Source organism: Gymnoscopelus microlampas (assembly GCF_963454915.1).
Source record: "Gymnoscopelus microlampas genome assembly, chromosome: 7".
Classification (NCBI taxonomy): Eukaryota; Metazoa; Chordata; class Actinopteri; order Myctophiformes; family Myctophidae; genus Gymnoscopelus; species Gymnoscopelus microlampas.
Genome location: NC_139944.1, coordinates 4643204 through 4660263, shown reverse-complemented (window position 1 = coordinate 4660263; position 17060 = coordinate 4643204). Strand labels below are relative to the sequence as shown.

Genomic DNA, 17060 nt, shown 5'->3' with positions numbered 1-17060 from the left:
TCAATAATAACAGTCGCATTAGGAGGTGATATAAATATATATCATAGTTTATAATTATAATATAAACAATATATACACTTTTCTACCAATCATTCCCCTCTTTACGTTTTAGGCGTCTACCAAAACAAACAATGAAAACACCAAAATACTGCGAGAGAATGTGTTTCTGCAGGTAAACCCCATAACACCACTCCAAGTGGCTGAAAACTGCTGGTATAGAGGTAAATGATAGGTACAAAATATGTATATATTGATTTGTTATGTAAACACAGGGCAAAGTTACCTACTATGTCTTTAATTAATAGTCCATCTCGCCAAAAAGACGATCTACAAGCTAACGAGTCACATCGCAGCACGTTGTCTTGTAGATCTTTTGTAGGTCTGTTCCGATGCCTCTGTACTCAAATTGATCCGGAAGCAATATTGGTAACAATGTTTGCCGTGATTGAGGGGAAACAGAGTGTGTGTGTGGTTGATATCATTCCAGCATAGACACATTCGATGAGACAGAACGCGTGACATGTCTAAAACGAGACACTGTCATACAGCACTGTTCTATTGGACATGTTGTCACTGTACATACCAGGGTTATTATAGTTAAAGGACCACTTCACCCATTTTCAACCTATCTTCACATAATTGGTCCTCACTAATAATGCTCCTTAAAAGATGGTACCAATTTGTGTCTATACTCGTTCTGTGTCTCAGAGGAGGGCCGTGGACAGTTCAGAAACCCGCCTACCAGTGACATCATTAACGGGGAATCCAAGCTAATAGAAACTGCAGACTTTCCATTCCTGGAACGTTAACATGCTATAATAGAAGCCTTTGTTCGTAATAGTAATTAAAAAAAGTAAAAAATATTGTTTGAAATGTACATTTTGAATTCTGGACTTTTACCTGTAACAGTATTTCTACATTGTAGTATTGATACTTTTATTTAAGTAAAAATACTACTTTTACCACCACCGTGTGTGTACCTGTTTGTCCTGGAGGTCGGCAGACAGCTCATAGCTCTCGGACAGCGAGCGGGAGCGCTTCAGGGCCTCCTCCTCGGCCTGCTTGCGGAGGACGGAGGAGTGGGAGTGTTGCAGCTTTGGCCTGCGGGGGCGCTCTCTGTGCTGCTGCTGCTCCCTGTGCTGATGCTGTGGTCCGCCGGGCACCACCGCCGCGTGGTGGGGGCCGTACAGCTGGATGTCCGGGTGGTCCGCCGGGCCCCGTCCCCCGCTCACTGGAGCCCCCCTGTGGCTGCTGTAGCTGCTCTCCACCGGGGAGCCCCCGCCCACCTCACCGCCGGGACCATCGCCTTCGACACTGAGGAGATAGGAGACGATACAGAGCCTGGGGTTAGTCTACACAGTACACCCAAATAATCATATTTGAACTGGGGACCCCCCCGCGTAGGCTGGATTACAATTTTGACTGGGCCAGGCCGAAGCGGTGCGGGCCACATGCACGCGCAAAGTGTGATAATTGATTAATTAAACAACGGTAACAACACGCTCTCCCAGCCTTTACTAGCACCATAATACTGTGTGTTTTTTTTTGTTTTAGTTTTTCCACGTTTTTGTAACCCTATTTTTTCACCCAGTGCCAATTGTCTAAGTCATCCTGGGTGCTACACCCCCTCTGCAGCCTAGGGAGAGCCTAGAGCCGAGCTCATGCCTCCTCCAATGCATGAGAGCTGTGTTGATAATCTACATGGTTCCGTGTCAACTTGTGAGTTGTGACTTTGTCACTCGTAGCAAGTGAGCACGCACATGCACACGCACACGCACGCGCACTCTCTGACAGACTCAACAGCTAGTCGCAAGTCACCTCTGTAATTTAATTAAGAATTCCAGGACCATTATCCATTCTCTTTTGGACTGCTTCAGGGCATCTGACAGTAAGTAGCCTATGCCTCCTACAGACTCTTAACAGGTCACACATGGACCATTGATATGCACGAGTCGAGTCGTTGTTTTTCTCGCCTTACGGTTGAGTGACTGAACAATGTTAGACATTAAGCTAATCATCTGGGGGACCCCCCAAAATAATTTGTCCGACCCCCAGTTTGGGAATCCTTGGTCCACAGCAGGGGTCTTCACTTGGCTGAGAGAGAGATGACACAGGGACCCCCCCACTACATATTGTATAAAATTGTGTTGCAGATAAAAATGGATTTCATAGATGGCTTCATAGACTTGTTTCTCACGTACACCCTGTAGTACCTCTTTCTACCCCTAGGGGTACATGTACCCCCAATTTGAGAAACAACAGGTATGGACTTTCATTTAAATGTAACCAAATAAATGGACCCTCGTTTGTGAACCAGTGGTTCTCAAGTGAGGGTCCACTTGAGGGTCCAAACCAAATGGACCCGTAAGGGTTGTTGTTACATTTAAAAGGACCCTGGGATTGACCCTCTTCTTCCGCATTTGAGCAGTGGTGGGAAGTAACTAAGTACATTTACTCAAGTACTGTACTTAAGTAAAATGTTGAGGTATTTTTTACTTTACTGGATTATTTCCTCCACTACAATTATTTGAAAACTTTAGTTACTTGTTACTTGTTACTTTTTTCTTCTTTTTTTTTTTTACTAATTTTAATTATTATTACAAAACATACAGTACCCACTTCAGCCCTATATACATTTCGGCCATTTGAAAATAGCTGATCTAATATTTTCAAAATATTTGTATACATTTGAAAACTTGTGAAATGGGACATTCTGCATAATGTATACTTTCTACTTTTTCAATACTTTTGTACTTACTCAAGTTGAATTCTGGACTTTTACTAACAGAGTATTTCTACATTGCGGTATTGATACTTTTACTTAAATGTGAGTACTCTTTCCACCAAATGTACACGGTAGAAGCATGCGCAGTGGCATTTTAAATGCAGAAGTATTGCAATCCCAGATTTGACCACCAGGCGACGGCAGCTTCACCGCTCTACCGCGGTTCTGGGGACTTGGTGAGGACCAATTAGGCTATATGAAGATAAGGTTGAAAATGTGTAAAGTGCCCCTTTAACATCTTCTGCCGGGCCTCAAAGCAGTAAATACACACAACGTAAAACTCACAGGACTAAACAGCATTGATAACGTATCTGCTGTATTGCTGTGACAAACTAGCAGCCTGTGTTGCAATGGCAAACTCCCTTTCTGCTCAAATCATCGTCTCAGAGGGACTGTCCAGTGAATGGGTGTCGTGGCACCCTAGGGTGCCCCCCTGGACACAAGTCCAGGGGTGCCGCAGAATACTTTGATAATATTTGGAATTAATTTCAGTTTAACCACAATCTAAACCAAATCTCTTCTCCAAAAATAGCAGATTTAAACGCTCACGACGCGTCACAATATTGTGAGCTTGTAGATCTGCTAGATCTTTTTAGTGAATGTTCCAACCAGAATATGGACGCTGGGGCTCAAGTGGTTAAACGTCAAGTATACATCTGTCTGTAATGGAAACAGATAGCCTATTCTCTCAAGTTCTCCTCGTGACATTCTGTATCTTAGGGGGAAAGATTTACCTATTTATGCACTGTAGTATGACACATAAATGTAAGGTGGTATAATTCAGGCGTGCCGTGGATGAAAAGTTACTTACAGGGGTGCCCTGAGTCAAAAAGGTTTGAGAACCAGAGACAAATCAGAATGCAAAGAAAGTTTCTGTGAAGTTGTTTCTCACAAGTCTAGACGCTGTGACAGCTAATTGTCTCGTCCCTGATCTCAGGAGGCCAAGGTCGGACTGTCGTGACAGCCTGTCTCCCTGCCTGTCCCATCTGTGAAGAGACACAGACGCAGGCAGACAGACAGCCTGTCTCCCTGCCTGTCCCATCTGTTAAGCCAGACAGATGCAGGCAGACAGACAGTGGTAATCAGATGTCCATTAATGATGACTTCCCTGCCTCCGGGGGCAGCGCAGCAGATGTATGTGATGCATACACATGCTGACATCCCCGCCTGAAGCGTATAATGTAATGGTAACTTCAATCTGCCGTGCCCCGCCCTGCCTTCTTGCGATTGGCTGAATGCAAGAACGGGACAACAAGGACACGGGCGGGGTCACATTCAAATACAGCTCAAAACCCCAATCCAGCACCTGGCTCAGTGGCATGCCTCGTTAGGCAGAATTTCGACACCTTAGGCAGACTTCCACATCTCAGGCACACCTGCCAATCAAAGTGACTACCAATCACAGCGCATCCTTTCCGGGACTTGTCAGAAAACAGTTGTATAACAATAACGCCCGCCTGAACAGTCTCTCCAGACCAATCCATACTATACTACAACAATGTGTATACATTACAACAATGAATACTACACTACAACAATGTATATACACTACAACAATGTATACTACTACAACATAAATGTGTTCAGTTCAGCTGGCTACAGACTACAATATGATGTCATTCAGAGGTTCAGCTACAGACTACAATATGAAGTCATTCAGAGGTTCAGCTACAGACTACAATATGATGTCATTCAGAGGTTCAGCTCGCTACGGAGTACTACATTAAGTCACTCAGAGGTTTGATTTGGGGCTCCAGAGATTAAAGTGGTATCACAATGGTACAAATGGGGGTCCATGAGCAAATGCATATCGAACCAGGGGTCCTTGAAATGAAAAAGGTTGACACTCAATGATTTGTGCGTCTTTGGGTTCAAAGGGGACTTAGCCTGTGGGCACATATTTCTATCCCAATACACTCTCATTGTTTACTGAAACATATTCAATCTTTTAGCACACGTAAACTCGTTGCTTACTGAAACATATTCAATCTTTTAGCACACGTAAACTTGTTGTTTACTGAAACATATTCAATCTTTTAGCACACGCAAACTGTCATTGTTTAGTGAAACATCTTCAATTTTTTAGCACACGTAAACTCTCATTGTTTAGTGAAACAGATTCCATCTTTTAGCACATATCCAAACACAAACAAAGCAGATTCTGCCAAGCAGAAAATAGGGCATTTGTAGTGATCCTCAAGGGGAAATTTATTTCTGTGCATTTGAGGTAGCAGTGAGCACAGCGGGGAGCATTTGGAGGTTAAGTGTCTGGTTCAGGGAAACTTCACTGCAGTGCACCAGTGGAAGTGAACTTCAGGCCCGGATTAATGCACGTGCCATGCTCACAGCAGGAACGGGGCCCTGGATAAGAAATGCTATACGAACGGCACTAGGTGTCACATGGGAAGAGCACATCAGAAACACACAAGGTCTGAGAGAGAGATGGATGAGGCTGGCAGGGCACTGCGTCAGGCACCTGGAACTGGTTGGCAAGCAAACAAACCACTGTGCGAGTCAACCCAACCCAGGTAAAAAGGTGCCCCAACAAAGTAGACACACACTGGGACGCGACAGCGGAGCAAACAGCACTGCAGAGCTCAAGACCCTGACGCTAGACAGGAGGGCTCTTGCCTCTGTACCTGACACTCAATACCTGCCGGTCTGCTCATGCACCTGCAGCTATGAAGCTGTATGCATTAATTATCGAGCACATACGACTTCAAATATGGCTAACACTAGGATTGGGATCCGGAACCGCCGGGAACCGGATCCAACAAGGACGAACCGGAGTGGGTTCCGACACATTTTGAACCGTTTCCGGAAACGTTTTTTTTGTCACACTGTCAGAGCTGGTATGTGGACTTCACGTCTGATACAACGTTACAACATACAATTACAATACCGGTTGTTCTCAAACCTTTTTTATTTCAAGGACCACCATAACTCTGAGAGTGTACAAATGGAACCAAATGGACCCGTAAGGGTCCATTTGGTTCCATTTGTACACTCTTAGTGTTACAGACCTGTAAAGGTCCATTTGGAACCCCCTAAAGCAACCCAGAGGGCCCTGGACCTCACTTTGAGAACCACTACAATAATATGTATGCAATGCTGTATACAGTATACTGTACGATTGAATTTGTGTTTATCAAAAATTACATTGAAGGCCAAAATTGTGTTAAAAAAAAAATAGGATTTGTTAAAGGGAACCGTTAAAGGAAAGAGGGAATAGTTAAAGAACCAGAATCGTTAAAATCGTAAAGGATGCCAAACCCTACACTCCACGGCATATGTGAGGACAAATACACAAAACATGTCAACGCACAATGAGGCTTGGGCGCCGTCCTGGTTACAATTCATTTACCTTGACCGTGCTATAGCTTAAAATGGGATTCAGTAAAATGAAAAACTCAAACAGTCCCTTATATGTTCCCACAATATTATGTACAAATACAAGACAGCGCCACGCACGCACACGCACACGCACACACACACACACACACACACACACACACACACACACACACACACACACACACACACACACACACACACAGCGTAGCCGCTAGTCGGTTTGCTTGTTCTGTATTCACGGCCGATGTTTTACAACTCGCCGAGCCTTTTACAAGGAGCCAGAGCTGATTACATACAGTCTGAGTTATATGAGTGAATAGAGACACAAGCAGCAGCAATATAATTAAACTGCACTGACACACATTAAGTTATGACACCACTGATCAATGTTGCCAGATGACGTGAGAGAAACAAGCGGCCAGGTTCTACAAAAACAAGCCCAAAATAAGCAACTATAGGCCGCATGATCACCCATACACAGGAGCCTCCCCAGCAAAATGAGTTCATAATAGCATAACATTTTTTATTTTTTTTTACCACTATGACTATTTCAAAATAGCCAAACTAGCTCACAACGCGTTGCGTTGGGACGCATTGTGAGCTTGTAGATCTGCAATTTTCAAAACATCTTGGGGAAAAAAAGTTAATATCTGGAATATTTTGGGGGTCCCAGCATGCCACAACATATTTTCAGATGGGGGACAAATGGACAAATCCAAATCAAGTTGGGGGTCCTTGAACCACTGATTTTGATCAAACAACATTAGGAAATAAGCTCAAATAAGCAACTACACTTTAGAAACCAGCACAAAAAAATGCAGCAACCAGTCAACTCTGAAACGCAACGTGCACTGTAAGATATTCACTATGCAACAATACACAATAAAATACTGTGTGAATTACTATTACATATAACAATACATGGTCAAATGTCCATTTGGTTACATGTGTACACTCTCACAGTTACAGTATATAGAGTTTGGCACCCACACACCCACACTCACATGCACTGTCCTTACCAGCATTGCAGCTCTAAGAGTACAGATTGGTTTGTGCCAGAGTGCAAACACCACATGTTTCTCACCTCAAAATCACAGCCATCGCCACCTTCCCTCTCTGTGGTGGCTCTAACATGGCTGGCCTACAGTGTGTGTGAGTCACCTTCCAGCCTGTCCACATGGTGTGTGTGTGTGTGTGTGTGTGTCCCACCCCCAAGCTCCCCCTGCGAGCAACAGGCAACTACACTGGGGGGGGGGGGGGGGGGGGGTCGGGGACGACGACTTCCTCCCGTGTGTCACTGGAGATAGCATCAAGGAAGGGACATGGTCAGCCTTTGAGGACGTTTTTAGAAATGTGAGCGAGGGGCTTCACAACAGGAAGACCACCGTGTATTAATAGTGACCGGCTGGGGAAACCCCTGGACAGTGCACTGAGGTTGGTGGGGGGGGGGGCTTTTACTCAAGTAAAAGTACTGTTCATTTAAAACAGTGAGTTTTTTTTTATTTCAAGGGCACGCGTTGTGAGCTTGTGGATCGGTTGTGTTCAGCAAAGATATTTAAATGTAGAGCGAAAACAGGGAAGTTACTAGCATAGAGCCCTGAGGGACTCCGGTCAACCAAGTATACTATGGTTTAAAAGTGGTTAAAGCTTAATGTCAGCATATCTCATATCTGTCACTCTGGATATGGTGTTGCATCTGTGAGTCAACGGAGCCGAAGAGCCTCATTTATGATTCCGAAAGAGCTTTTTCCCAACAATAGGAGCGTGTGTCATTTGAACCTGTAGAGCAGGGGTCTTCAATGTTTTCAGGCCAAGGACCCCTTAGCTGAGAGAAAGATGAAGCAGGGACCCCCCACTACATATTGTAAAACATTGTGTCACAGATTAAGCTTTTTCATAGATTTCATAGGCTAGCTTGTAGACTTGTTTGACTGCATGTCATCAGTGTTGTGGACATTAACGTGTGTTTGTTTGTTTACACATGATCTTTTCTATTAATGTGTTGGATTCATGTTAATGTGTATTTTCAGACATTCAACCAATTAAACTCTCAACACTTACTAAATGTGACCTTTGGCTCTGTACTTGGTTTGCTTTTTTTCCCCTCAACACCAAATCTCCTTGCCGAAAATACGAGTTGCGTTGTGAGCTTGTAGATCGGCTATTTTTGGGGGAACGTTTCCCCCTCCCACACAAAGATTTGGCGGGCCCCCCTGTTTTAACTCAGAGGACCCCCTAGGGGTCCTGGATACCCTGTTGAAGACCCAGTCTATAAAGAAACAACAGTGATAGGAGAGTCATTTGAACCTCTGACAGAGCATTCTATAAAGAAACAAACAGCTGCAGATCACAGGCTGAGCTACGCTTTAAATAACTGACACGGACGCGTTGTAGAGCTTGTAGATCGGCTATTTTCGGAGCACGACACCCACACGCAACCAAGTATAAAATGACTCGTCCTAGTTCTACTGGATCTCTTTTCCAATAGTCCCTCCCTAACAGTTTAGTCTTTTTAAGTGTTGATGAAATAGTCAGTACATTTAGTCATAGATTTAGTCATCATGGATTCTTTTTTCATTTCCTTTTCATTTAGTTTTCGTCAGTGAAAAAAGGCAGTCGACGAAAGAAAAATTACAGTTTTAGTCGACAAAATTAACACTGTTATATAGGGAGTTTTATGTAAGGAATACATAATGAAAATCAACGTGATAAATTACGTGGTATCAGAATGGCATAGACGGCATACTCACCCATACCGATACCAGCTTTTTGGCAGTATCGCCAGCTTTTCCGATACTGGTTTCGGTATCAGAACAACTCTGCCTGTGTCACACCTGTCACACGTAGTGTGACATCCCAAACTAAGCGCCTTTCAAGAGACCCAGGGACGCTTAACGTTGTGTGGTAGAAATCCACTCTACTATGCTGCCACCAAAACGTGGAATGCCTTACAAAAGCCAAACTCAAAACTGACCTAAAAGAATGGAAGACCTTAAAATACAAGTGAGCATATAATGTAGTTGAAACACCTTGCATCCTCTGCCCCGGGGCCCCACCCCTCTCCTTTCTCTGTAAATATGCCTTTTGCTGCTACTGAGCTGTCTATTGTATTCCATATCGTATACAGTATGCCGTTACTGATCGAGTACAATGGACCACCATGGAAACGAGCCCCCTGGGGCTTTTTGTGTCATCTTTGTAGCATAACTTTTGACGGTTAAAGCACCACTGTGTAACTTTATTTTAATGAATTCAATTTAATTTCATCCAATCTATATGGTAGAGTATGTTATTACAATATAACTTATATAATTGGGGTGGTTGTATTTAGTCTCCCTGCTCTTCTATTGAGACATTTAGATTGTGTCAAAGGTCATATTGTCTCACCTAGACACAGGACCTGACATGATTTTTTACCTGATGGTCAAGATTCAACGTATCCCCCGAGCAACCAGGCATGCTCTATTAGCTCAACGGTAAAAGATTCATGCAATCGAGCAGGAAACCGGGTTCAAATCCGGGGGAGAAGCGGAGAGTTACAATTTAGACCTGAGGCCGATTCTAAAAACGCCTTCTAAATCCTGACCTAAGTTTTCTGAAAAACTTCAAATATTTATTAAAAAATGACAAAATGTATGTTGCTGAAAAGGGGTTACCGTCCTGAAAGGTAGTTACAAAAAATGGGTTAACTAACTTGTTAATAAAGCATTCAATCAATCAAATAAATAAACTATCTGCCTGTTTAGCAAACTAGATACAGCAAGCTAGATACTGCACAGTAACTCTCTTTGATGTTGCCAGTATTCTTGTGATACTGGGCTATGCCTGCTGTCGCGACAATACGTTGTGAACTTGCAGATCTGCTATTTACTGTGTGCGACACTGGTGAGCAGCACAGTCTAAGGGGTGTGTCTAAGTCAGTAGATTTCAACCCTTTTCATATCAGGGTCCATTATTTATTCCGCGGAACCCCATTTGAGATTTTGCCTCTCAATTTGTACACAATTCCAATTACAACAGGCAAACATTGATCAAAATAACAATTCTTTAATTAAGTAATGCAGATGTTTGACAATAATTTAACTCTTGAGAGCGTAAAATGAAACCAAATGGACCCGTAAGGGTCCATTTGGTTTCATTTTACGCTCTCAAGAGTTAAAGATCTATAGGGTCCATTTGTTTACCAACTCTCCATCATTTAGCTGGGGACGACCTGGAACCCCCTCAAGGACCACTGGTGGTCCCCGGACCACTGGTTGAGAACCACTGGTCTAAGTGGCGGAAACAACAATAGACTAGTGAGTTAGAATGCAAACTGTCAGGTTTCACAATCCACACACACACACACACACACACACACACACACGATTTTACCCTCTTAAAGGACCACGTCACCCATTTTCAACCGTACCTTCATATAAATGGTCCACACTAATGCTCATTATAATATGGTGCCATTTCTGTCTACTCCCTCTGTGTCTCAGAGGAGGACAGTCAGTGTATAGAAACAGATCTAGGATCAGCACAGTCCGTGCGGAGCCCATGGGTCAGACAGTTTGTCTCAGTGGCTGTAAATTGGATTCTATCCAATGACCACTTTAATCTGCTCTGATCTGATGAGAGACGCGCACGCACGCACGCGCACACACGCACACGCACACGCACACACACACACACACACACACACACACACACACACACACACACACACACACACACACACACACACACCATGCATTAAGTGAGCATTACTCTATGTAGCATTCAGAGATTGTGGAATATATTGTCTTCTGGCTGCATGAGACTACAGGAAGTATGATTCCTGTAACTGACAACACTATACAGCTAAAACACAACACACAACACAACACAACACAACTCAACACAACACAACACAACACAACACAACACAACACAACTCAACTCAACACAACTCAACAGAACTAAACTAGACTAAACTAAACATCATTTGCTGATACACTGTTGTCACACATGATCTCGCATGTCTCTCTCAGCACAGCTAATCCCTGTAGTTGCATGGGAACCGGTGAACACACGAATCATCACCGCCAAGTTCACCACTAAGAAGGACAACATCAGACTATCCATCATTCAGCGCTACGCTCAGACAAACCACACCGAAGACCAGCAGTGGTGGAAAAAGTACTCACATTTTGTACTTAAGTTAAAGTATCAATATAGAAATACTCTGTTACAAGTAAAAGTTCAAAATGTACTAGAGTAAAAGTACAAAAGTATTGGCATCAAAATATACTTGTACCAAAAGTAAAATTACTCATTATGCAAAATGTCCCATTTCAAGTTTTCTAATGTATAAATATCTTTAGAAAATAGCAGATCTACAAGCTCACAATGTGTCACATCGCAACGCATTGTGAGCTTGTAGATCTGCTATTTTCAAATAGCCAAAATATATATAGGTATACATAGGTTAATGCAAGTTTTGTAATAATAATCAAAATCTTCAAAGTAACTAGTAACTAAAGTTTTCAAATAATTGTAGTGGAGTAAAAGCACAATGTTTGCCTCTGAGGTGTAGTGGAGTAGAAGTAAAAGTATTGGAAATTGGAAATACTCAAGTAAAGCACAAATGCCTCAAAATTGTACGAACAACAGCAGGCTGTACTGGACAGACAGGGAGGCAAAAGACATCACCATTCTCATGGGTGACCCTCTTCAGCGCTATAGATAGGAGCCGACAACACAGGCTACGAAGACATCATGGGCATACTTAATCTTAATCCAATTAATTACAACGCTTAACTAAGCGGGCGTTTGTATGCAAACGCAGCGCGTCACAGAAGTGGCTCATGAATATTCACGCCTGGCTGCTTTTCATGGAGCTGAAACGGAAGAGACAACTCCCAGTCATGGTTTATAATAGAATTAATTTAGCAACACAGTGAGGCACATTTATCACTTTAACCCATTAAGACCGGGAACGCAGCACGTGTGTCATTTTTCTATGGCTATTCAAAAATAGCAGATATACAAGTGCCGCGCTATGAGCTAATAGATGTGCTATTTTTGAGAAATCTTGAAAATTTGTGCAAATCTTTGAATATATATATTTTTAAAGCTAGCATTTGTAACTGAAATCTTTGCTTCTGGGGGTCCCTGGAACAACATGTTTTACAAATGTTCACTTTAAAAAATATATATTCAAAGATTTGCACAAATATTCACAATCTTTCTAAAATAGCAGATCTACAAGCTCATGAGCTTGAGCTATGAGCTTGTATATCTGCTATTTTTGAATAGCCAAAGAGATATAAAATGACATGCGTTCCCGGATTAAATGGGTTAAATGGAAAACAGACACTGATTATGTTTAGTCAATATTATTTTACAGTCTACAGGTGCATAACTCACTGTCTCGCGCTTTCACAATTGTTGTTTCTTACATTATTTGCCAATTTGGACAATGTTTAACCAGTTTTTATTGTAATGTTTGTTGATTACTTTTGATGCAGGAAAGGTCTTTGTTTTCATTCCATCTCTTTTTCTATGAGGTATTAAAAGTCCTTAAATTGTCACTTTACTGTCATCTGTCTGCGGACTCCTACCCCCCAAAAATCATGTCATGAGAACCACTGGTCTATATCATGAACAGTACCAGCTATGCTCATGCACCCTATGTCTAAACCTCATGTACATATGGATGAATATGCTATGTATAAATATGTAGATGCATAATATGTAGGTATTATGCATACCGCTATACCTTTGAAGTCGGATTTTGAGTACATGCAGCCCTTTTGCTTGGAACAGTATAGTATTTGCTTGTGGTACTAATACTTTTACTTAAGTAAAAAGAAAAAAAATCAGAGTAGTACTTCTTCAACAAGCAGCCCAGAGGAAGCTCAGCCACGCTACTCCTTTTTTTTTTTTTTTTTTGGACACGACTTGGCGCATTATTCCGCATCATCCTTCAATCGAAAACCTTTCCACTCCGGTAAAAAAACAAAACACTAAACGTGCTTCAGTCAGCGGAAGTTTCTCTCTTCAAGCGGGAAAAATTATGGCAGAGGGAATGAATTGGCAATAATTGGCGCTTTTCATTTTGCAGTAAGTGCTTTTGAACGGGGCCGTTTGTGGAGCATTCATCTCCTGTAATGGGCCAGGGAACATTTGTCTAAGCAGCACACGCTGGGTGCTCCGTGCCAGACGCCAGTAGCCGAACGCTCCCTATAGAGCAGTATAGGCTAGTTCTCAAACCTTTTTCATGCCAAGGACCCCCAATTTGATATGTATTTAGCCACGGATCCCGCATCTGTAAATGTTTTGTGCGAGGGACCCCCCCGGAAGAGAAGATTTAAGTAAAAAACATTTAAAACATCATTTTCCAAACATCTTCCGATATTTTTCTAATATTTTCAAAAATGGCAGATGTACAAGCTCGAAGCGCAGCATGAAGCAATTTAGGTGACAGTGGCAACGAAAAACTCCCTCTTAACTGGAAGAAACATAATAAGGCAGACCCATAGTCTAGGATGGGTGGCTAGCTGCCTCGACCATGTCAGGGGGGAGACAGAGACAGAGACAGAGACAGAGACAGAGACAGAGACAGAGACAGAGACAGAGACAGAGACAGAGACAGAGAGACAGAGAGACAGAGACAGAGACAGAGACAGAGACAGAGAGACAGAGAGACAGAGAGACCAGACTTTGCTGTGTGCGTATGAGGTCACCAAAGACGTGGTGCCCTGTGCGATAGATAGATAGGACGCCCGCAGCGCCGGAGGCTACGGCAGCACCAAGGCTGCCACTCCCACCCGCCTGCCACCACACACCGACACAAAGCCAAGCCTGCGCTTCACAGGTTCAAAGGAACCTCCAATGACAACCGCTCTGTGCACAGGCTGTGGAGGCAGACAGACAGACAGACAGACAGACAGACAGACAGACAGACAGACAGACAAAAGCGTTGCAACGCGTTGTACTGCAGATCTGCTGTATCAGAATATAGGGCGCTATAGGGTTCACGCAGTGAACCGACAGTGTGAGTGTGGATGTGTTTACTATAGGCAGACAGCGGTGGTGTAAAGTAACTAAGTACACGTACTCAAGTACTGTACTTCAGTGACATTTTTAGGTATTTTTTACTTTACTGGATTTCCCATGGTCGATACTTTTACTTCTACTCCACTACATCTCAGAGGTAAATATTGTACTTTTACTCCACTACATTTGATAACTTTAGTTGCTAGTTACTTTGCAGATATAAATTATTACATTATAAAACATACATTAAGCACTTCACTACTTTTACTCAAGCAAATTTTGAATTTGTGACTTTTACTTGTAACAGAGTACTTCTACATTGCAGTATTGATACTTTTACTTAAGAAAAACATTTGATCACAGACAGACAGACAAATAGACACTGACAGACAGACAGACAGACAGACAGACAGACAGACAGACAGACAGACAGACCGACAGACAGACAGACAGAGCAGTGAGCGTTTTCCACGGCAGTCTAGTAGAGAGACTAAGCGTCATGGGGCTTTTATTTGGCTTGGCAGAGGGCTCAGGGAACAAGACGGCCCACTGCTGCTGCTGCTACTGCTGCTGCTGAACACACTGTTCCATCCTAAACCCCACACTTCTGGATGTCATCCATATAGACTGTAACGGGAACCGTTGACGTCACCCTATGGTTTCTGCTGACCCGTTGTGAAGCCTCTAGGTTCAGTGGTTCTCAATCTTTTCAGGCCGTGACCCCCCCAAAAGAATCATATTTGAACTGGGGACCCCCCGGCCCCCCCACTCTGACAAGCACTTGGAATTGTAGGAGTTGAGGCATTACATTTAGCTTGACTCGGTTCCACAGATAAATACTGTGAACATAGCTGATCTACAAAGGGTACAACTGTGGGTCTACAATGCGAGGCGTTGTGAGCTTGTAGAAAAGGCTCTATTCACAGCAGCCATATTATGAAGACATTCACAGGTGTTACCAATGATACTAATGAAGGCTCTGTTCCATTCTGGTCAAACAGAGTCAGGGTGCTGCTGATATTGTGCATGTTGGCTCACTGGAAACACTCTGCTACACCAGTGGGTCTACAGTTGGGGTCCAGGGACCCTCATGGGCTTCCAAATGGCCCCTTACAGGTGTGTAACTCTGAGAGTGTACAAATGGAACCAAATGGACCCGTAAGGGTCCATTTGGTTCCATTTGTACACTCTCAGAGTTATGGGGGTCGTGGAAATTTACCACTGTGCTAGACTAAATGGAACAGAGCCTTCATTAGTATCATTGGTAACACCTGTGAAGGAAGTGATAATATGGCTGCTGTGCATAGAGCCTATTTTCACTTTCTTATATTATTTGACAAGGCCAATGTTTGATCAGTTTTTTGATTCATTTTGATGCAGTAATGATATTTTTCTTTTTAGGTATTAAAAGGGTCTTAAAAGTCCTTAAATTGTCACTTCACTATCATCTAGGGCCACTGTCAAAATGGCCACGTGCGCAACCGCAACCGGCATGCTACTGGTGGGAAGGGGAGCGAGGGGTGGGTGGGTCTTCACTCAGTAGAAACCAATCGCAAGCTCCCGAAAGCATACCCTGCTTCATCATCAATTATTAAAATAAATGGGACCATCGTTTGCAAAGACGCATTATCATGATAATTGAAATTGAAAATGTAAAAGACTTGAAACTAAATATTAAAAACAAAGTATTTATGAACCGGTTTATGACCAAGTGTAAAGTCTGGCATGTTTTAGCTTGTAGAGGGCTATTTCTAGCAATGATTGTAACTCGTTCACTCTGTTTCTTACTTGGAATGTTATATCCTATCCTATAGAGAGTGGAATGCTATATCCTGACCTATTCTATAGAATAGATCCACACTAAACTTGGCACAAACACTGTTCATGAGTCTGCCATGACAGTAGTCACACCAGGGCACTACATATGAACACGTATGGGGCGGTACAGCAGTGTTATAGCGGTGTTTAACACTTCAGGGACAGAAGTCTCTGATCATAGGCTCTATGTACAGCAGCCATATTGGAAATAAATTGGGCCGCTGCCACGCTTCCTTCACAGGTGTTACCTTTGACACTAATGAAGGCTCTGTTCCATTCTGGTCAAACAGAGTCAGGGTGCTGATATTGTGCATGTTGTTGGCTCACTGGAAACACTCTGCTACACCAGTGGGTCTCAAAGTGTGGTCCAGGGACCCTCATGGTTCGTTGAGGGGGTTCCAAATGGCCCCTTATGGGTGTGTAACTCTGAGAGTGTACAAATGGAACCAAATGGACCCGTAAGGGTCCATTTGGTTCCATTTGTACACTCTCAGAGTTATGGGGGTCCACTGTGCTACACTAAATGGAACAGAGCCTTAATTAGTATCATTGGCAAAACCTGTGAAGGAAGTAAGGAAGAGGCCAAATTTCTTTCCAATATGGCTGCTGTGAATATAGCCTATCAAAGCAATAAAGGACTAGATCTGAAGGCCGCACAGTGGTCTGAAAATTGAGCTCTTCAAAATGTGGGTTATCATTCATTCATTCATAGCATTATGCCGGAAAAAGTCCGGAATTCTAAATTCACTTGAGTAAAAGTACAAAAGTATTGGCATCAAAATGTACTTAAAATACCAAAAGTAAAAGTACTAAAATATTTGAAAATAGCCGATCTGCAAGCTCACAACGCGTCGCATGGCGACGCGTTGTGAGCTTGTAGATCTGCTAGGTATAAAATAGGGCTAAAGTGGTTAATGTATGTTTTGTAATGTAATCATTTATATCTGCAAAGTAACTAGTCACTAAAGTTTTCAAATAATAGTAGTGGAGTAAAAGTACAATATTTGCCTCTGAGATGTAGTGGAGTAGAAGTAAAAGTATTGGAAATTGGAAATACTCAAGTAAAGTACAAATACCT

At 42.8% G+C, this 17060-nt stretch overlaps 1 protein-coding gene across 1 annotated transcript in view; it reads right to left on the bottom strand.

Moving 5' to 3' along the window:
* The window catches only part of iqsec1b (IQ motif and Sec7 domain ArfGEF 1b), a 30570-nt gene extending 29272 nt beyond the window's left edge, over positions 1–1298 (bottom strand). Inside the window, exon 1 of the mRNA XM_084063488.1 lies at positions 981–1298. The gene's annotated coding sequence lies outside the window, so the exon portion shown is untranslated. The remainder of the gene's footprint in view (positions 1–980) is intronic.
* Between the last annotated feature and the right edge of the window lie 15762 nt (positions 1299–17060).